This window comes from Harpia harpyja, chromosome 14 (genome assembly GCF_026419915.1).
Source record: "Harpia harpyja isolate bHarHar1 chromosome 14, bHarHar1 primary haplotype, whole genome shotgun sequence".
Classification (NCBI taxonomy): Eukaryota; Metazoa; Chordata; class Aves; order Accipitriformes; family Accipitridae; genus Harpia; species Harpia harpyja.
The window spans coordinates 12,201,709-12,221,995 of record NC_068953.1 but is presented as its reverse complement, the minus strand read 5'-3'; the positions used below and the strand labels follow the sequence as shown (position 1 = coordinate 12,221,995).

Here is a 20,287-nt window from a genome sequence, read left to right as displayed (position 1 = left end):
GGTCCTCAGAGGGGAACACGCTCCTCACTGCATGCTTGGGGTGAGCCCCGCACTGGCCCAGCCATCCCTTCTGGATGCCTCTCGTATCCCAGCACAGAACAGCCAGGGAATTTAAGGACAAAATATGGCAAAGATATTACCATAACTTTCAAACCACAAAACACAGTCTTTGGGTTTTTTTTTCCTGGTGTGCTACGGACCACACATGAATCTAAACCTCTTCTCCCAAGGCAGTGCTTATGGAAGCATTCTTCATGGGAGAGGACTCAGTTTGTCCACCACAGCTGAGCAGAAACTTTTCAGCCTCTTCTACTGTTTATTCCCCAAACTCTCCCTTCCTTCCCACCCACACTGAGCAAAATGACAAGGCAGGGGACAGTTCTGGAGGACGTAATTAGACTTTCCACGGAGCTCTGTTAAGCATCTCAAGAACACTAAGAAAAAGAAGTGTTGAGGTCAAGGTTTTTAATCAAAAGAGCTGCTAAACCAAGAGTTGCTTTGACAAAATTGCAAGGTGCAAGGTATTTGGAGCAGGTGGAAAGGACAGTGCAGTTTTCTGTGGTGAACTGCCTGCGGTCACGTTTCACAACACACCCAGGGCGAATGCTGTGAGCAGTCATGCTCCGGCAGCCTTTGGGGACACCCTCGTCACCGAGGCTGGCTGCTGCTCTGCGCACTTCCAAGCAGAGCAACATGTTGCAAAAGATGTGGGTTTCCCTGCCTTCTCCCCAGGTGTCAATAACACTTTCAAGAGAGAGCACAACCACCACCCAGGGAAGAGAGAAGGGCTTTGATGGACCAATTGAGACAAAACAGCAGGGAGGATAACAAGAGACTTTCCAACATCGGACTGTCACAACTCTCCTGACAGCAGCTCTGCAGGCAACGCAACACAGTGCCTACACATCTGTCCAGCCCCTATGTGAAGCACCTAGAGATATTGCTCCTAGGAGGCAGGAACAGATGGGACACCACAGCAGTTGTGGGGAATATCCTTAGGCAACAACCAAGTATCACCTTTGGACAAAGCATTAACCACCTCTCTTCAGAGAGCATATTGTATACGGAAAAGTACGGCCAGATCAACTGCCACTCCTGCACCGCACAGTCTTAGCAAGAGCTGACCACAGGAAGCAGAAGGGCTTTACCCCACCACACCTCACTCATGCATGGGACCCCAGCCCTACAAAATCAAGCTATGAGACTTCAAGCCCTGGATGTTCTCTCAGATGAGATCAGTTTCCCTTCTCCAGTGAATTTGCACCTTAAAAGCAGCCTCCAAACACCGTGCAAACCATACAGTCACCATTTAAGAGGCAGAGAAGCCAATGTCTGGAAAAGTTAAGCAATTTTTCTGCTGTCCCACAGTGACTTCTGGCACAGCTGGGAGCAGAAGGCAAATCTCCAGCTCTCCGGGCACATTCCTTACCCTGCATGCCATCCTCCTGCCACCAGCAGTATCAGCACAGTCAGTGGGGACTGGACTTCTTGCAAGAAGATAGCTAGATCTCACCTAGATAGAGTCCCCATCATCTCACACCACTCTGGTCCATACACATAGCTGGCCAACCAAGACAAACATCTACCATCGTGTGTTCCAAGAAACACCTTCCTCTCTGTCTCTCCCACGCAGGAAAGCTGCCTGTCATCAGTAGGGTGCATCTGCAGACCACCCTGACGAAGGTGGCAAGAGGAACTGACAGAAACCGAGAAGGGAACCGGGAACCACAACCGCACCGATCAGAGCACAAGGAGGTGGCCGGCTCGCAAACAGCTTCAGGACAAGGCAGGCAGAGAGCAAGGCTTGCTCTCTTTAACGTTACATGATGCTGATAACGTTATGGCACTCTCAGCCACAGCGGTGACAACATTTAAGCCCTCTGGTTCTAATAATCCCATGTCCTGAGGGAAACCAATTTGTCTTGAGGTTTTGCCCTGTTTTTGACAAATGGCCAACTATTAGCAACGTCATGGGCACGGGGCAAAATTGAACCTACCCCCTCAGAAGGCCCGATTGCCCAAAAGGCACCTGATAATTTTCAAACAAGACAAAAAAAATAATGATTAAAGCAAGTGAGAAAAGGCACAGCACACCAAAGCTCAGTTTGGAAAGTATCTTAAGACTATTTGTGAAATTGTCCCAGCACCTTGCATGGATGCAAGATCTTTGGAGAATTTCCATCTGAGATTGCATAGTTAGAAATCTTCATTCATCTCTGTTTGTCACAGTTAAAATGTAGACAAATGAATTAAAATGTTCCTGCTAACTAACATCAAACAGGTAAACATTTATCCCTTGGTGGAAAGCGGGAATTTGCTGATCATTGGTTTTAGATTTTCACTTGTCTTTCTTTGAGGCACAAGGTTTGCAAAAATGTCAAAGTTTTCAAAGAGTATGAAAAAACCCACCACCACCACCACCACCAAAAAAATTTCCTGCTGTGCTGTGAAGCCTGAGGCCACAGAGAGCTCTCAGGGTGTCACAGCTCCATGACACGGACTTTCCACTCAGCTGGGACAGGCTGTGGTTCCCCCACTTGCCTTCACTGCCCTGGAACCTTTCCCTTTCAGGGTTTTTCTCCTGCTCAGTATCAGAGCAAAGGAGAACATCTCAACTCCTTTGTGCCCAGGATGACGCTGCCTGAGGAGCAGAAGGTCCCTCTGCACACAGCAGCCAAGTCGAGGAGATGCCTGAAGCCAGTAGCAGTTCCCACATGGTTGGGACAGGGCACATGAGAAGCTGAATCGGGGGTCACAGAGGCTTTTCTGCAAGGGAATTATTATTATTATTAAGGTCCACATGAGTCCTATCTTTAACATCCAAAGGACTTCTCTGATCTCCTTCTGTAGTGGTGGAGCCCAGAACAACCACCATTAGATGGGAAGAGAGGGGAAAAGCTCAAAGATCAAGTCCAAAGTTGGTGTTTCCAAACGAAGTAGTGAAGGGAATTAGACCACCCCCTTCTGGGACACCAGCCACCTCCAATCCAACCAGCAGGGCAAATCCCTGCCCGCCCACCCCGGACAGCTCCATCATGATGCCCTGGGGAGGCACCACCCCCCCAGCCAGCATCCTGCCCTGCTCTAATCCCCACCTCCCCCCAAGAGAGGAAACCCAGGCAGCCATGTAATAAGCTGAGATTTCCCCTTCCATGATAGCAAATCCCAGCAGCATCTCCTCGAGACGCCTGTCGGCGGGAAAGGACCTGGCTGAAAGTCCTCTACCTTCCCAGAGGGGACCCTGCAGCAGGGAAGCAAGGTACCGCTCCACCAGCACCGGAGAAAGGCCCCGGGTACCTTCACAGCAGGATAACGCCCTTTCCTGCCCCGATTGTTCTGAGGCGGCTGGCTGAGCATCCCGTGCAGGAAACGGGAGAGGAAAAACAAGCCCCTTTGCCCACGGGATCAGCTCGTGAACACACTGCCCAGGTTTGCTGGCAATCACAACGGGTGGAGGGACATGGACTCCGTTGCAGAGATGCTAACTCACAGGTTAGTGTGAGGAGATAGCTCAGCGTTTGGCTTGCTCTTTGGGTAAGGCTTAGAGCACTGGGGAGAAAAGGGCAAGCAGCCTGATGAGACTAAAGAAAAAAGGAGCTCGGGCTGATGCTGCAATAGAAGGAAACCCACTTAATTGGGAATGAAAGCAAATGGATTTTAACCAGAGCTTTTTTCAGGGCAAGATCCTCGTACAAGCACCCCAGCAAGGTCATCATCTCCCTTGAGCTACACCTCAGCTTTCTGCCTCCTCCATTTCATCCTCAAAACGGGCAGTGGGCAACAGGCAGCACGGGAGCTTTGGGAGATGCACCCCATTGCAGCGGAGGAGCTGGATACGCAGCTGTGCCACGCAGTGGAGCAAGCACACACATGGTACCTGCTCCTCCAATGAAAGTGTCTGTTTTTCTTAGATTACGGAAGAAATCTTGGGTTTTAACTATCCTTAGCTTGCAAGATTTTACTGCCTCCTCTACACCCCATATGGGAGCCAAAGATAGAAACTCAGAGCTGAGAGAGGGAGCAGCTGGAGAAAGTCTTTGTAGAAATTGGGGCAACAAGGGGAAGAACCTGCAATTTTTAAGATTCAAACTTCAGCCTTCGTGTGTTTACTACTCAAGTAAGTGCTCTGCAAAGAGCGGGGAGATGAAGGTGATAAGATGTTCGTTCAAACCACACAAAGGCAGCATATCAAAAGATCCAGGAGGCAACTGGTTTGACAAACATCCTTTCAGTGTGCTCGCAAAGGAGCGCATACCATCCAAACACCCCGGCACCACGCGACTTCCTTATAGGGCCTCAGGTTCCTGTCCCGCTGAGCGAGGACGAAACTTGCTCTTACCCCGAGGAGTAAGAGCATACCGAGCCACGGCAGGGACCATGAGTGACCTTCGCTCCTTGGACTGCAAAACCTCACCTCCAGGGAGTCTCCGCTCCTCAAACCAACAGAGGAACAGGCAGCAGAGAAGCAACATGGAGAATCTTTTCCGTAACCCAGCTGCCAAAACTCAGACCAAGCCCTTACTGAACCCTGGCCATAGAAGAACTGACCAAAACCAACCACCGATGAGGCCACAGAGGACAAACGCAAGAAATCCACTTAGGTGTCAGCACCCACATTTCTGCAAATCCACCCGTACACCTACTCACCCACCCAAGCTGTGTTGGCTTGCCGAGATCATCATCGCTACCGCTGACAGGTAGTGGTACAGGCTTGAGAGCAAGGGACAGGACTGAAAAATTTGTCTTAGGTCTGATTTCTTGACAAGTCAGTCATAGCAGTGCCTGGGCACCTGGCGGGACTGCCCCCTTTTTTTGTCTATAAAGCAAGCAGCCAAATTACTTGGAACAGGACGGATTACAAACGTGAACCACAGCAAGGTCCCCATAATGCTATCTGCTGTACTTATACATAGCAAAATACAACCAACAAGCAAACAAAAACAGGAAAAAAAGATGTTATCCCCCTCTGTTGTCTTCCTCCTTTTCTTGGGGTGTGGAGGGAGGAAAGGAAGAGGACACCAGAAATTAAACATCTTCTTCCAGGACATAAAGGAGAATCTGAAACAAAAAGCTGTAATTTAATGCTGTCTGAGCAAGCCCAGCTCAATCACCTTGTACCATCTAGTTTGACAGTGGGCACAGGAGAGACATAAGGGCACATGGACATCTCATTCATGCTCTACTCCAAGGTGGGACATGAGGACCTTAGTGATGGATCTCTGAGCAATGCACATCCCAGCAGGATTTACGGGGTAAAGAAATCACGCAGGCTGTCGGGAAGGGGCAGCAGGACAGGACCACCCGGCACAGGACTGTAAAGGCAGGCTAAGGGGTGAACAAATGCAACTGGGGCCAATGCTGTGAATATTTGCTGCCATCAGGATACCAGTGGATGAACCAGAGCAGACACAGCTCCAAGGAGCAGTGCAGACTCAAGGGTTTGGTGGTGAGGATCCACAATACAAGTGTGCAGGAAGCAACATGTGCCAAGGAGAAGTCATCCAGCCAGAAAGGCACTGAGTGGCACACTCATGATAAAGACATCAAGACCAAGGTGGTTTTTCATAAGACCAAAACCACCAAAAGGTCATCAGGCATTGGTTTGAACACGCAACACAGGAAAGTATTTGGCCTCCTGGACACACAGGGTGTCTGGGGGGGTTCAGCAATCACACTGATATGCAAGAGTACAGCCAGGAATGAGCCATCCTGCTCAGCACTGGCAAACTCCACATTCGAGGTGTCCAGCTACAGGGATGCATCTCTGCTGGGAAGGACGGGACTGTCTGCTGGGAGATCCCACCAGCAACTGATGCAACCTATGTCTTCAGTTGCTCTGGAAAGATGATTTTCAAAGCAATTAGCCCTCTACTCTGGGACGGCTGGAGCAGCACACGTAGGAAGTCTTACTGTAATAGATAAGCAACAAGCCATTATATGAACTGGCAACCTTAAAATTGCTGTGGGATTTGCACATAATGCAGGATTCTCAGCAAACTGCAGTATTTGGAAGTGAAATGGGAAAAAGAGGTTTAGACAGTGATTTCATCTTAAAGCAGAAGATAAAACTCATAGCACAAGAAAACCTGCTTCTGGAATAATAACAGCATCTGTGCCTACAGGATAACCATGCTAAGGGGCATTACTTCACTACAGGGACGGCGCAGGTCATCCCTACACACTAACAGTAGGAAATGAAGATCTGATTTATTAGTGGTAAATGCTGTCTCGGGAAGAAGGGAGGTACCAGCCTGGCAGCTCCCTTGAGATGAAGATCTTCAGTTCGCAGCAGCACTACGGGACTTGAGTCCTCCTCGAGCAGCAGGGCAATGTTGTTGTCTTGCTGAACTGCAAAGCCTCATTTACACCAGAAAACGTGAGAACTGGAAAGCTTACTAAGACACAGAGATTGCTCCTTGTTCTCACCGTGTCTGAGAACCGGGCTGAATGAGAGACTCCCACCACAGAGCAGGGAAAGCACCTAACGTGCAAAAGCAGTTTCAGAGTCCTTTTAATATCAAACAGCACCTACAAAAGGTAACACAGGAGGGGCAAAGCAGCACCCAGGTTTTATGTCCGGGTTTGGCTGCCTGCTCCCCTCTGCGTGCCGGCCGGGCAGTCCTGCAGCGGGCACAACAGGTCTGGAGGGGAAGGGGGCTGGTGGGGTTCTTGGCAGCAGTACAGGAAGGGGGGCTCAGCCCAGCCCAAGAAATCGAAACATGAGATATGATTCATCTCACCAAGTTGCTGACACCTAAATTCAAACACCTCTTTGTGAACTACTTACCTGGGGCTGCTCAGCTTGTGCCAAGGGGTATCTAAGGTGGTCGCTTGTGTCCTGCCAGGACATGCCTGTCCCTCTCCACTAAATGCAAGGTGATTAGCTCCACTGCAGTCACCCAGCTTGTGCCTGTGCAGAGCTTGACTGGATGAGCCCAGCCATGGACTTAGATCACGAGAAGCTGCTTTGCAGAAAGAAGCCCAAATTAATTCACAATACACATTCACAAAAGAAAATGGCTCTGTGGGAAGGCACAGTGGTGGCCATCATATAGTCCACAGCCAGGGCACTGAGAGCATCCCTCAGCAGCAGACGGTAAGACAGTTTGAAAGTTAAGTCCCACCTAACAACTGCACATCTGTATGGTCACTTCTGCTGCTGCTCCGTCTGTCAGGCTGCTGACCATGGACACAGCATACCAGCACGCAGCAGAAAAAAAAATGTCTGTGGTCAGAGGGAAAGGTCTCCAGCTTAGAAAAGAGCTTAAAAACATACTGCAACCAAAGGTTGGAGCATCATCCAAGCTGGGGGTGAGGAAAACAACCAAAACATTCAGGAGAGGCAGAAATAAGGGAAACTGCTCTGCCATCTTCCTGTAATAAGCAGCCTCTGGTCATCAATTTTGTGTCTAGTACTTTGCCTGCAACAGCAAACCCACCAAGAAAGAATCTAAGGTGTCATACAACAGCTAAAGCCTGGAGAGATGGAGCACTGTGCACCCCAGGGCCGTGCTGCTGGGCACTGCTGCAAGCAGGGGAGCCAAGCGGGGGGTAGAAATTACAAATCCAGACAGGGACTCTCCCTAACGCAGGGCAGGATTGACTTTTTATTGCTCAGCGTGACTTTCCCAGGCTGGCACCACAGGCCACACTGATGTTTTGCTCTTAGGGAAGGGCGAACACACTGAAGTAGGGAATGCAGTGAGCTGTGAGACCGTGCCGCAAGGCAGGAGCAAGACCTGGGGGAGGGTGAGAAAGAGAGAGGGGAACAGAACAACCACGAACCTACACACACACACACGTGACGTCGGAGCCGGCAGTGCTCAGCATCACGTAGCCCCGAGCGGGACTGCTGCGGTCATGGGAAGCAGGTTACCCAGGGTGCGGGTCTGCATGGACGCCGCAGCTCTGCCACTCAAGCAACACCTCTCTGCAGAGCCACGGGAGGAGGAGAGGCTTCCAGAGCGGCTGGGGATAAATATTTTGAACCTCCGGTGAAGTAGGGCAATTGGGTTTTGGGCTGTAGATCCCACAGTACCAGCGCTTTTCAGTGGTAACCACAAGTGGTTTATCACCCCAGCTCCCTCCGGTACAGCTTTGCTCTGTTCAGCTGGCACTAAGTATCCCCAGCTCAGGGGATCGGAAGAGAAAGCCAACAGGAAGCTGAGAAATGCCTAAGACATGTCAGCTCCACACAAACACCTCCATCCAAGCCCTTCATGTTGCTGCAAATGGGAGTTATTTAATGGGATTTCCCAAATTCCATCCCCAAGATTACCTGCATTAGCAGCCAGAGCTTAACGCTAACACTTATGAGATGAAGACGCTGTGAACTCCAAAAAAATAAAACCAAGACATGCAAACAAATGCCAACTCCAAAGTGTAACTGCTAATTGCTTCGGAGACTATTGCTTTGGAGAGTCAGAGTTGGAGGCTCCACAGAAAGAAAGAAAAAAAAAAAAAATATCAGAAGCAGGGCCCTAATACTGCACACCTGAACTCTGTTTTGCTTTGGGATCTGCTATCCTTGAGCTGATGAAGTCTCAGACATGTTTTACAGCATCAGGAACCGGACTCACACCACTCACTGAAAGCCAGCTAGAAGCAAGCCCGTATGTGCTCCAGGCATTGGGTACGAGCTGTCAAGGATGCAGCTTTACCATGTCCCACCTGCAGGTCAACACGTGGGGTGGCCTTAGGACCAGCCCCGATGATAATGGAGATGCTGCTTTAGGGTCAAGTTTTCAGATGGGCGTCCAACAAAAGCACAAAATTACATCACAGTAGGAGCAAAAACAGGGCTGCAAGAAACTTAGCAAAAAGAACAAAATAATCAGAGGAACTGTTTTGAGGCAAACAAATTCCTCGGTGAATTGGACTGGATTTCAGCAAAATGCATCTGCTTGGAGGGTGCGCAAGGTGAGGAGTGGAGAAAGGGGGGTCTCAAGGACTCAGAACGAAACCTTTCGACTCATCATTTCGAAACAGTGTTTGCACTCATCTGACTGTGATTCAAAAATTAAAAATCAAGCCAGAAAAAAATGAAACTTCTCATTTCTGATCAAATGAGACTTTTTCCTCTGCTCACCAGTGTTTAGGTTCACGTTGCAACGAGCAAGCCCCCACCAAGATGGCTCTCCCTGGGACCAGCATCACACCAGTTTGCAATGACACTGGCTAGAAAAAACGGTACTCGTGCTGGTACCTGCCACCAATGGTGCTTCTGTGCTGGTTTGTCCACCTCCGGCATCCCTGCGGCAGCTGTAACCCCAAGTGCTGACTGCGCTCCTGCGCCTCAAGAGCTCACCAGCCATTGCCACTCAATTCTTCACCCCCTATGGAAACACTTGTGGCTTCCTCAGAGCTGTGGCAAGGCATTAACCCCATGGCATGGGCAGATGAAACGTCTTACCCAGGTCAGAGCGGTGAACTTGGGGCATCCTGGCTGAGCATGCTCAGAGGAGAAGAGATGGGTGCTCAGCTCACACCCTGACAAATTTTTTTATGAATGGAAAAGCTTTTAAATCATTTCCCAGCTGGTTTCCCTGCTGGGAGGAGCCGACCGGGAGAGCTGGGCTCCCCTGAGCCCTGTCGCTGACTCGCCAGATGGTTGAGAGCAGGAAGGAGCTCAGCTCAGCACCAGCAGCACTGGAGTATTGTTTATCTGCTGGTTCCTGTTTTTAGTTTTGTCTCTGTTTTCTTTCTTTGTTCTAAAATTGTGTTGCAATGGCGATACTTGGTCTGAATGACACGGGGATTGCTTTGAAGTAAGAACCAGCCCAATGCTTCATGCCATTGAATTTTCTTATCTAGTAAAAGAACAGAGGTCCCAACCCCAAAGCAAACCATGATCAGATTAACCCCCACACCCTTTGTTTTTAAGCTGAATCGGAGCAGAGATTAACGGCACTCGGAGCCCCTGGTACGAAGGCACACCCCGTGCATGTCCAATCCTCCCGAATCTGGGGGTGTCGGCAGGGATACATTTCCTGGGATGAAGCAGGGCTGCCACCAGCTCCCCACCCTGGAAGACCGGTTCAAGTGATGTTGAGGTTTGTCACCAGCATCTATTTGGGGGTAGGGAGCCGATCAGCAAACTGTCATCCAAGTGTGTCCTCATTGCAAAAGGTAACTACAGGGGCGTCACTGGAGCTGATGCAGGGTCTGCTGATGCTGGGCACCCAAATCCTCCCGCAGTCCCACTTGCCAGTGTTTCCTCCGACTCTCAAGCATGAGGCAGACGTGAACGGGCTTCATCAGGAGGTTGCTGCTAGCAAAGACCCCTTGGTCATGCCCTTCACGGGCTCATCACCTGGGTCCTTCTCTTTTCACCGAGACAAAGGGACAAACAGCGGTCAAAGAAGCGGCCCGTGGGCAACTTGGGGATTTGATGCTCCTTGGTTTTGGGTCCCAGCAGGCCAGAAAAAGCCCTTTAGCCCCCAGAGACAGCAGCACCCCCGAAGGACATGGGGACACCGATGCAACAGGCTTCCCCTGCGTTCCCATCGCAGTGCTGACACCCTTGAGCAGAGCCAGCCACATCCCCCTCCCCAGGGGGGCCCGGAGCGTTTTGGGCAGGCCCGGCACGGGGCTGAGGCTGACCGCACCCTGCGACAGCAGCAGCTCTCAGCTACTGAAAGAACAAGCCCTCGCAGCCCCAAGCCACAAGCACAGATGGGAGCGAGTTACACTCCAGCTGCAGCTCACAAACACACGTCCTGCCGCTTGCTGAGGAGGGGCCGGGCTACGACAAGCTGTATTTTTAGCAAACCCGGACTGAGCCCCAAAAAACCATGACAGCCCAACCGTACTCCTCTCCATACAGTCCCTGCCTGGCTCTGAAGACACTGACCTTGGTTTCAAGCCTGCAGGTCCCCCACTTCCATTCTGCACCCTCACGGTGTGGGTGCCAGCCTCAAAATTCCCCATTCCCATCATTTTTTCCTCCATTCCCAACTCCATCCCCAGCAGTACCCATAGCCCTGCTCACCACAGCCACCTCCTGGAGCGGCCTCAGATCAGGGTGATGCATTATAGCCCTGCAAGGGGCATAGGTTAGGGCAGAGCCCCTCCAATGGGACATTGGACACATCCCGCTTTATTAGAGAGCTGCAAAAAGAGAAAACAGCCCCAGTGCTTGCATAGCTTTTAGAGTTCAAAAAATTTACAGTTTCCAGGCTGTGCTTGAGAAACCACGTGTCACAGCCCTAATGCTGAAACACTTGATTCCCAAAGCTCAGATTAGCGCCAGTTCCCCCCAAGAGCCACGATCTTTGGGAATTATTCACCCCCCATTCCCTCAGCACCAGACCTGCACATTATTTAATGCCCTTATCCTCAAATCACTCCTTCGAGGAAGAAAAACACACTACTATCCATGCAGTGATGGGGAACCAGGGCTGATGGGGAAAGGCAAAGTCATTTTGCCCAGGTTACCCAGGAAGGCTGTGGCAGGACAAGGGCCATGCCAGTATCCCGACAGCGCCTTAAATCCAGAGCATTTCACCCTCATAGCTGCTATAAAATCCAGTCACCATATTTATCCTGTGCTTTTCTCAGCTTTTCCACCCTTTCAACTTCATCTGCAACACTCACAGCTCAGGTCACACCTGAATTTAGCTGGTCACTTGAGGACTGTTTCTTGTTTCTGAGAAGTGCCTAGATGGTCTTTTTTGAAATTTTTTTTTTTTTTTCCAAAAGAAACAGCACACTTTCAGCAAAGTGAGGCCACTCTGCTCTGCCAGCACATGGCTTTGGGAGGCTCAGAGCAGATCTGTGGGCTTCCCAGCCCAGCACTCCAGGGCTGGCAGCAGCCTATTCCTCTTGTCTCTTACCTCCAGGGAGACCTCAAGTTGTTTCTTCGCTTTTAACTTCAAAATGCTAACTCAAAATCACTGTGAGGTTATTTTGACAGAGTTCGAACTTGTGTCTCACATCTGCCAGTTCCCAGCTTGCCTCCGGGAAGGATCAAAAGACCCAGAAAACTGATCGGGTCACCTCCCTGGGAAGCCCACCTCCCTTCGGGAATATGCTCCACTCTCCAAATTAACTGGGGAGGTGTAAAGACCTGTGTAATTAGCTAGCCTGACCCCTCTGCCTTTCGCAGAAAGGCCAATTAGCAGGCAATTTGCCTCTAGCAGCGGTGGGTCCTCGGTAGATAAACAATTGCTACTTTTCTGGGAGAGCAACTCTCAAGTGGGTTAAGTGCGAATTGCTTTTGGTCACAGCTTTGACATTTTGCAGCTATTTCTGCTCTCCTCCCCCAGCTCTTTGCCGACAAAACTCCTTCCAGTAACTGCAGCATTTCTCCGTCTCTAAACACTACGATCGTTTTTACAAGCACAAGCGGTGCTAGCCCCAAATCACTATAGGGTTTTGCTCTTCCTATCAGCCAGGCACGACCCAGCCCAATCTGAAATGAGTTAGCAGGCAGGGTAACAAGATTAAACAGTACATGTAGCAGCCGTGGCTGGTTTTGCCTGCAGCCGCCCTCGGATCCCCTCGAGCTGCAGGGGCAAAGTGGTTCCAGGAGCCGAGGGATGCAACATGAAAGCCAGCCCTTTCCTCCAGGCAGCAATGCCTGACAGCACCGGCAGCCCGTTTGGGTCGGTCTGTTGAAGCTGGCATCAACCCTGGCTTTTAAAAATTGCTGAACGCCCTCCTCCCTTCAGAGCCTTTAAGTAATTGTCTCTCGTTGGACACGACACAATAAAAGTTAACATGGATAGTCACTTTAGGAAGCCTGTGCTAAAAGCACTGACCTCCCCTCCATGAGCACAGGCTTTGCAGTGCTTCACCCCACTGCTCCCAGTCAGTGACCAGGAAAGGAGGACCAGACCCTCTCACGTCCAATGACACCAGCTGATGGGGCAGACCCTGCACTGGACAGGGTCTGGAGCAGCCAGAGGTCTGCCCTGAGCCTCCATCACTGTGGGCTGTGCCCAGGGGAGGAGCAGGATCGTCTTTCCCAGATGCCATTTCACAGCATGCAGCACCCCTTCCATACCAGCCACTGCAAATCTACCTGGTTCCAATGCTCAGCTGAACTCTGAGTCTTCTCCTGTATGTCCCCTTTTATAAGGAAAGCCTTGGCAGTCTCGAGGAATAGGAGACAAATGCAGAACCACCTCCTGTAGATCTGCAGGACCAGAGGGGGACAAGCCAGCAAGACACATCTATCAGTCTTTTGCATCACCCCACTCAATTACGGGCAAATCAGTAATTTTAGTTTTAGATGTTTATACCAACAAATGAAGCTCCCTATACACAAGGAGCTTAAGTATTGCCTGGTTTAGCACTGCCACTCCTTTTCTGGAGAGACCCTCCTCCCCTTGTCCCCAACATTGGCCGAGTGACCCCCACTTTGGTCTCTCCATGTCAGAGTTGTCCGTTTGTAAATGGGATGACAGCAACAGCAGCACATCAATATCACCAGCATCCATCAGCCTCCACAGGGTGCCCCAGCACCCCAGCACCCGGTTCCCAGGTTGCAATAGATGACAAGACCCCCAACACTTGCCTCCCTCCCAGACTGCTTAGACCTCAAGCTAAGAAAAAGACAGTGTTGTCTAGTGGTTACAAAGGGAACCGAAAGTCCGCAATAGAAACCAAGAGCTCTGGTGCCATGGCATGGTGAGTGACCTCTCTGTGCCTCAGTTTCCTCCTCCAAAAGCAGAGACAGGGGCTCCTGCTGCAGCATGCTCCTTTAGCCACTGGCTGCAGAGCAGTGGCAGATAAAGGTGAAAGCATAATTTTCTTTCATCTTGCTATTTCCTAACGTAGCTTTCACAATCCCATTTATAACTCTGGCAGGTAAGGCTGGCAGAGCAGGACATGTCAAAAAGCAGATTTATACACAAAAACACACTAATATTTCACAGAGGTTATTTCTAACCCACAAGAACCGCTTGCCTTAACCAAGATACCTTGCCACCAGCACCTCAAGAGCAGAGTACCCAGATACTGCTCAAAAAGTTTGAGGATGGGTAAAACGATGACACGCAATCAGAACTGCTCAGCAGCAAATTGCAGCAACAAAGCTACACATGAGAAAACCCCATGTTCTCAACACCAGTGAACGCAGGGGAGCCGTGGATTCAACCGCTAGTACCAGAACTGCCTTGGAGCTCAATTTTTTTTAAAACCCAAATTCCTAAGAAACAAAATACAGAACTGCCTTGTCCAGACTATTGCAGCAGCAGCAGCAGCAACCACTCAGCTCAGTAAATCTAATTAATGACCCAGGAAAAGTGTCATTCGTTTGCTAACTACTTCACCCAGGGTTGCCAAATAGACAGATAAAGGATTTAGCTGGGGCCTATTCCAGCCAAAGGAACTGGGAACCTGGCAGAGATCGCAGAAGATTAGAGAGGGCTGAAAAGAAAAAGAGAAGGGGGGGGGAAATCGAAATAGATTAGCACTTTCAAAATGCAAGCATGTAAATCAGCTTACGTTTTATATAATGCCACCCTTGTAAGCGTCTGGCCACGGGTCTGATTACAGCACTGCACAGCAGCACACAAGAAGTGGTGGCTGAGCTGAGTTTTATTTGGGCTCGGGAATCTCACGCCACCAACTCCCTCACAAAAACAGCAGTTTTGTTTTTACTAGCTTTGTAAATTCTCATAGGAAGCCAATTAGGGGAAACCTGGGAACAGAGGAAGATTCATAATTGCAATTAAGGCTTCAAAGTACTTGTGCCAAGCACAGCCATTAAAGTTAGAGCTGGGGAATTAAAAAAACCTTTGAAACATCGAGCTTTCAGATACCCCCCAGGCTGGGAGAGCTTCTCACTCTTGTAACAACGGAACACCTGGCAGACAAGGAGCTCACCCCGAAGGGGACCCAAGCAGGACAGGCTCCAGGCTGCCACCTGCCCTGCCAGCGCCTTCGCCAGGGGTGCTCGGAGGCTGGTAGGAGGCAGGCACAGAGTGTGCGTGCATTTACCTCCTGCCTTTGGTTTTGGGAAGAAAGTTCAGTCCTGTATACGTGAAGCCTTTCCCCGCTGAAAATTTTGGTGTCAAAGCCTATGCTTCATCTATGTGATGCTCTCAACTCCTAGTACCACTCCTAAACCATCGCAGCACCCCTGGCAAGGACAGAATGGCTTTGCAGACTAGGCTGCCTGCTGGGATACGAGAGATTTGGGGTTAAATCTACTGTCAAAATGATCCAACGTTTGTCACTTAGTGCTATAGACCGTGATCCTTCATACCATCACAAATGAAGGTGTCCTCTTAGAAGTTCAGCAGTTTCAGCAGTAATCTGGATACCAAGGAACAGTGTCTAAACAGTCCAAATAACTGTGTGTGCATCATGGCAGAGCTGCTCTGCCTGTTTGCAATCAAATGTGCACCACAGCAGCTCAGTAGGCCACCACGAACACTGCTGTGGCTACACCGACAGATCTGGCCCTGCAGACACACCTACAGCAAATCGCATGGACTTCACTGTCATGACGGGATGGAGGTGGCTCTTCTGGTTTTACTTTGACTTTCAAAGACAAAAGCTCCAGTTCAAGGAGAAATATCACCAGGGAGATGCTCTCCATGCTGGAGTTTACCCCCACCCTCTCAGACAGAAAGCTGCAGCCGTTTGTCTTGGCTTGAGATTCACAACCCAACCAAGCAAGTGATGGGAGCTGAACCACAGCTTCTAGTATTAGCAACCCCAAGACAGGCAAAACCTGAAAGTACTCTATGATCTGCCCAAATCAAACATGTTTTAGTCCATACCCTGGGCTTGGCCATTTCAGCGTGGAGTAGAGTAGAACAACCCTACTCGTAGAAGTTCAGTCCTCCAGCAGCAGCTGATCTAGATCAAGTCCTTTTGCATGTTGGAAGATGTCAATGATACACACAGGACTGGCCAGACGCTTCTAACCAGGGCTACAGACTTCTTACATCTGGGGTTTGTGTGTGTGTGTGTGTATATATTCCATAATCTTCTATCTATCTAAATATATTCCATAATCTTATAGCTAGTCCTTCTCTTGCAGAAAAGCTCAAGTAGGGAAGCACAATTTCCAGGAATAACACATCTGCACTAGGACATCTTGCAGCCCAGCACTGCCAGTTATGGATTGCCCCCCTTCACATCCCTCATCAGCAGAAATGGTGGTGGCAGCCTTTGCTATGGCCCCGAACATGTGGACTCACTGCTCCAATGTGCCCTTGGCAGGAAAAACGGTTGAGAAGAGCCAAAAGGAGAAAAAGTAACTCACCCAAGGTGTCAGGGCAAACCCCTGGTAGATCTGGGAAGAAACCACAAAGGTCCTGCACCAGCTGGAGCACCGGACTCACAACCCCTCTGCTCTGCCTGTTCTCACTGCCAACACTCACAGACACTTCCCTCATGGTGGCACCTCCTCTCTAGACAACACTCCCAACAATAGCTTTTCTTCCAGCCCCTCCCAACCTCACCCTCTCTCTTCATAGACTGAGAACATCATGCTGCAGCAGAGAGCAGAGCTGAGGTAAAAGATGCAAAGGCTGCTCTCCTCGGTGGGTATGCATGCTCTTCCTTCCACCAGACATGCCAAAGCCCCTGGAACTGCAGCAACTCTTGTGCCCAGCACAGTCTGGAGGAGGAAAGATCTGATGTTGCTGTACGTTGGACCCAGGAGCCCACACAGGCAAGGTGACTTACCCTCAGTCATCTTCATCCATAGCGTGCCCTTAACCGCATCTGCTTTCTCCCACATGTCCACACCTACTTTCCCCCCGTGGCCTTGCACACCCCATCAGCTGCCTTATGCCATGGCTGAGTTGTTCTCAAGGATTTTGCGGGCAAGGCTTGGGGTCTACTGCAGGATCTGCAGTGTGACCTTGGAAAGTCATTTGTGTATCTGGAAATGTATTGGCTCTAGGTATTTTTGCATAAGCTACTTTCCCCATGGTGTTTTTGCCCTACTGCTGAGCACGAAGGACTTGGTAATCAAATGAGGTCAAAGAAAATTCCAGCCAAAACCCCAGCAGCCTCAGTCCCTCCCTGCCAGCAGCTGCTGCAAACAGCCAACAGCATCCAAACAAGCACAGCCCAGGCTTGGATGACAGTTCTCCCTCTCTGGTAGCACAAGACAAACCATCACAGGAAGTGGGAATAATCCTGTGGGATTAAGCAACCTGCCACAAGCAGAGCTGACATCTAAGACAACACACAGGCAAGCAAAGACATGGACTGCTAGTTCCCAAGGGCAGAAGAACTGGAGAAAGCAACTCTCCGGAGAAAAGACTGCAGAGCCTGCAGCCCACCCGTCCTCTGCCTCTCGTTACGCATCAAGTAGACTTCCCGTCTGAAGAGGAAGCCACAAGCCATGCATCTGAATCCATCTGCACAAAAACATACCCTTCCCCACTGGCTGAAGCCGAGGACTCCGCCACGGGCTCGCCCATTGAGATGGTTTCCACGAGCAACCTGCACTTCTGCATTTTCAACAGAGATCTTCTTACTTCATCTTCCCGCACGCTGGTGCCAAAAGGAGAAGTGCTCTGGAGCCGGGGGGAAGTTGTGCCACTGTTTCCTATTCTGGATGATGATTTCACTCTCCTGCCACATCCGAGAGCCACACGTGGCACCCACCATGCTGCGCAAATGAGCTGTGAGGCTGTTAACACGCAAAGGGCTCTGGTTTGGGCCAAGCAGTTCCAGGAAACTCAACAGTTGTGTTCAAGAAAATACAAAAATAAAGACAACACACAAATGATCTGGTCAGAAATAACCATGCTGTCCCTTGGCACTCGCAAGGCTGCAAGATACCAAAGCAGGGCATGTGGCTCAGCAACAGAGAGGCTGGGGAAGGAAAGTCCACGTCAAAGCAATGACTTTCTGCGCTCCCCTAAATGACAACATGGACAGCTAGGTTGGGCTTAAGCAATCCTGGGGCCCTCTCTTCTTGTTTGAAGGGGGTCAGTTCCCTTGGTCCCTTCCCATGGCCACACAGCACTGTCTAGTGATGGGGGAAGAGCAGATCCAGAGCAGCCAAGAGATCCACTCCTCCCCACGCATTCATGGAGCTGGACTCTTCCCACCTTGATCCTAAAGGAACAGCTATGTAAAAACCAACCACTGACAAACATCTGAAGGAAAGACTCTACACTGTTTATCGCCAGGGTTCCCCCACATTTGCTGAGTGTGGGCATGGGGGCCAGGACTTATCCTCCCCCCCGAGCAGCTTGGGTCTGTCTTCCAGTCTGGATGACAGATTCAAGCATCACTCCATATGTAGAAGGCTTTCCTTACAGCCATAACAGCTTGGGTTTCTGCTGACACCATCAAAAATGTCATCCCCGTTTAGAGGGCAAAATTTCCTGCCTCTCTTCCCCAAGGGAGTTTGATAAGCCCCATTACCAGAAGCTTTCTACAGCACAGCTAAAGAGTGGATCAGGTCTTAACATATTCCCTGCTTAAAACTTATTGCCATAGCCTTATCACCAGAGAGGCACCTCTAGATATTTTTAGAGGTAATATCTGCTAGCACAGGAATTACAGTGCATTAATTAGCAGAGAGACACATACTGACAGTCACAAGGTCAAAACACAACATCCATAATTTACACCTTGTTGGGAGTTACTGAGAAAACAGAACATACAAGAGCCATCACAAGATCTGCCATCTTGCAGGGCTCTGAGCGCAGAGGCTCGCATCTCCTCAGAACAAACAGGGAAAATTTACTTTCTCAGATGGACCAAATCCTCATGGACAGCAAAACTCAGTGGGGGCTCTACAGGGATGTTGAGTCAGTCCACACAAGGTAACTCATGGGTTTGCAAGGCTGTTGTCCAGCAGTCCAATTGCTTGGGGGGGAAAAAAAAAAAAAATAAGGGCTGGTCAACATTTGCTCTTCTGGGATAACCTACTAAGAAAATTTGTCTGCACTTTGGTATCAGTGGCCATTCATGCTCCTCAACAGACACATGCAGCCTCAGCCTTTCAGATGATGGGGGTACCTTGAATCTGAGAGATGGAGCTGCCCTTTTTAATGGCTAGTTAAGACTAGAGAAAGTTATAAGTTGATTGGTCATACAGATGGGCAGATTCACTTTCCTGAGCCATCTAGATCATTCCTCAAGAAGTTCATAACCAGACCCCACCCTAACCAGCCTCTCTTCTCCCAGAGCTTCCTCCACTGGGTAAAAGTTGTTGGCAAGGAAGCGTCAGAGTAAGTCAGGCTGCAACAGGACTTCCCACACTTCCCACTGCATGCACAGACAGCATCAATAGCAATAACCAGCTGCAACCCCAGAGCAATGGACCAAGAGAAGGTACTACTCAGGTTTCACCACCGCTGAGCAGGACAGCTCTGCTAGATGAGTGGATTAAGCCGGATAATTCAGTTCCCCTCCAAAAAATCCCCGAAGTGCAGCTACTCAGAGAGGGAGAGGGAACCACTGTGGGATGCAAGACTGACAGCAAGTTGATACCACCGTCTAAAGAAGAAAACTGTGCCATTACTTGCCTACAAAATGCTTGATTATGACAAAGATTCAGATTAAATTAAGCCATCCAGAGCTGGTTGATGGCTAGGTCAGGTGCACTGTCCAGAAGGGGCTTATTCATATGCATGACAACAGTTCAGTTAGACTTTCTGCCAGAGTGGTTTACACCTTCTCTGAACACCCTGGACCACCAGCAGCCCTGCTGGCATCCCCACAAAGGCTCTTACCAGCACACCAAAGTGCATAGCAAAACGAAGAAAGCCTGTAACACCCTGAATACCTTTGTCAACCTGCTGTACAGCCAACACTGCATCAAGGCAAAGACGACCAGCCAAAACTCTTGGTATTTTGTTTTACAAAAATGTAATTAAGACTGGCAATTCCACAGCCAAAAAAAATGGAGTCCAAGGCATGAAGCAAGATAACAAAAAAATCATCCAGTGACTTTGGAGAACCCACATCAACTGTTTGCTCTGCTATAAAGCTCTGCGGTGACACTGGGTCTATCCTGGGGGTAGGATTCATTGCCTCCAACTTTACCTATGCAAAAATGAGGTGACTCTCTAAGCAAATCAACATCTACAGACAGAGAGAGCACCTGGTAGGGAGGTCAGCTCATCCCACCCAACTTGTACCCCTCTTCAGGGGGAGCCCACAGAGTAAGTTAAATTAGAGGCCTAAATTTTTAGGCAGGCATCCTTAAGCGAGAGAACTCCCATCCTTATTCTCCTAAGCTGCTTCCCGCATGCAAAGCAGGAATAATCACACTTCCTTCCTTAGCCAGCAGTTGCACAACCAAATGTTTCAAAGCCTGTAAGAAGCTCAGATAGTGCAATAATGGGAACATGGA

General features: G+C 49.8%; 1 protein-coding gene across 5 annotated transcripts in view; it reads right to left on the bottom strand.

The window, feature by feature from the left end:
* Positions 1 to 20,287, bottom strand: part of PIK3R5 (phosphoinositide-3-kinase regulatory subunit 5) — a 62,757-nt gene that overhangs the window by 30,031 nt on the left and 12,439 nt on the right. Inside the window, exon 1 of one of the 5 annotated variants that reach the window (XM_052808309.1) lies at positions 16,223 to 16,342. The exons of 3 other annotated variants lie outside the window; for them this stretch is intronic. The gene's annotated coding sequence lies outside the window, so the exon portion shown is untranslated. Of the gene's footprint in view, positions 1 to 16,222; positions 16,343 to 20,287 lie in introns of those variants that run through there. One more of the 5 variants, XM_052808305.1, reaches the window with a different exon arrangement.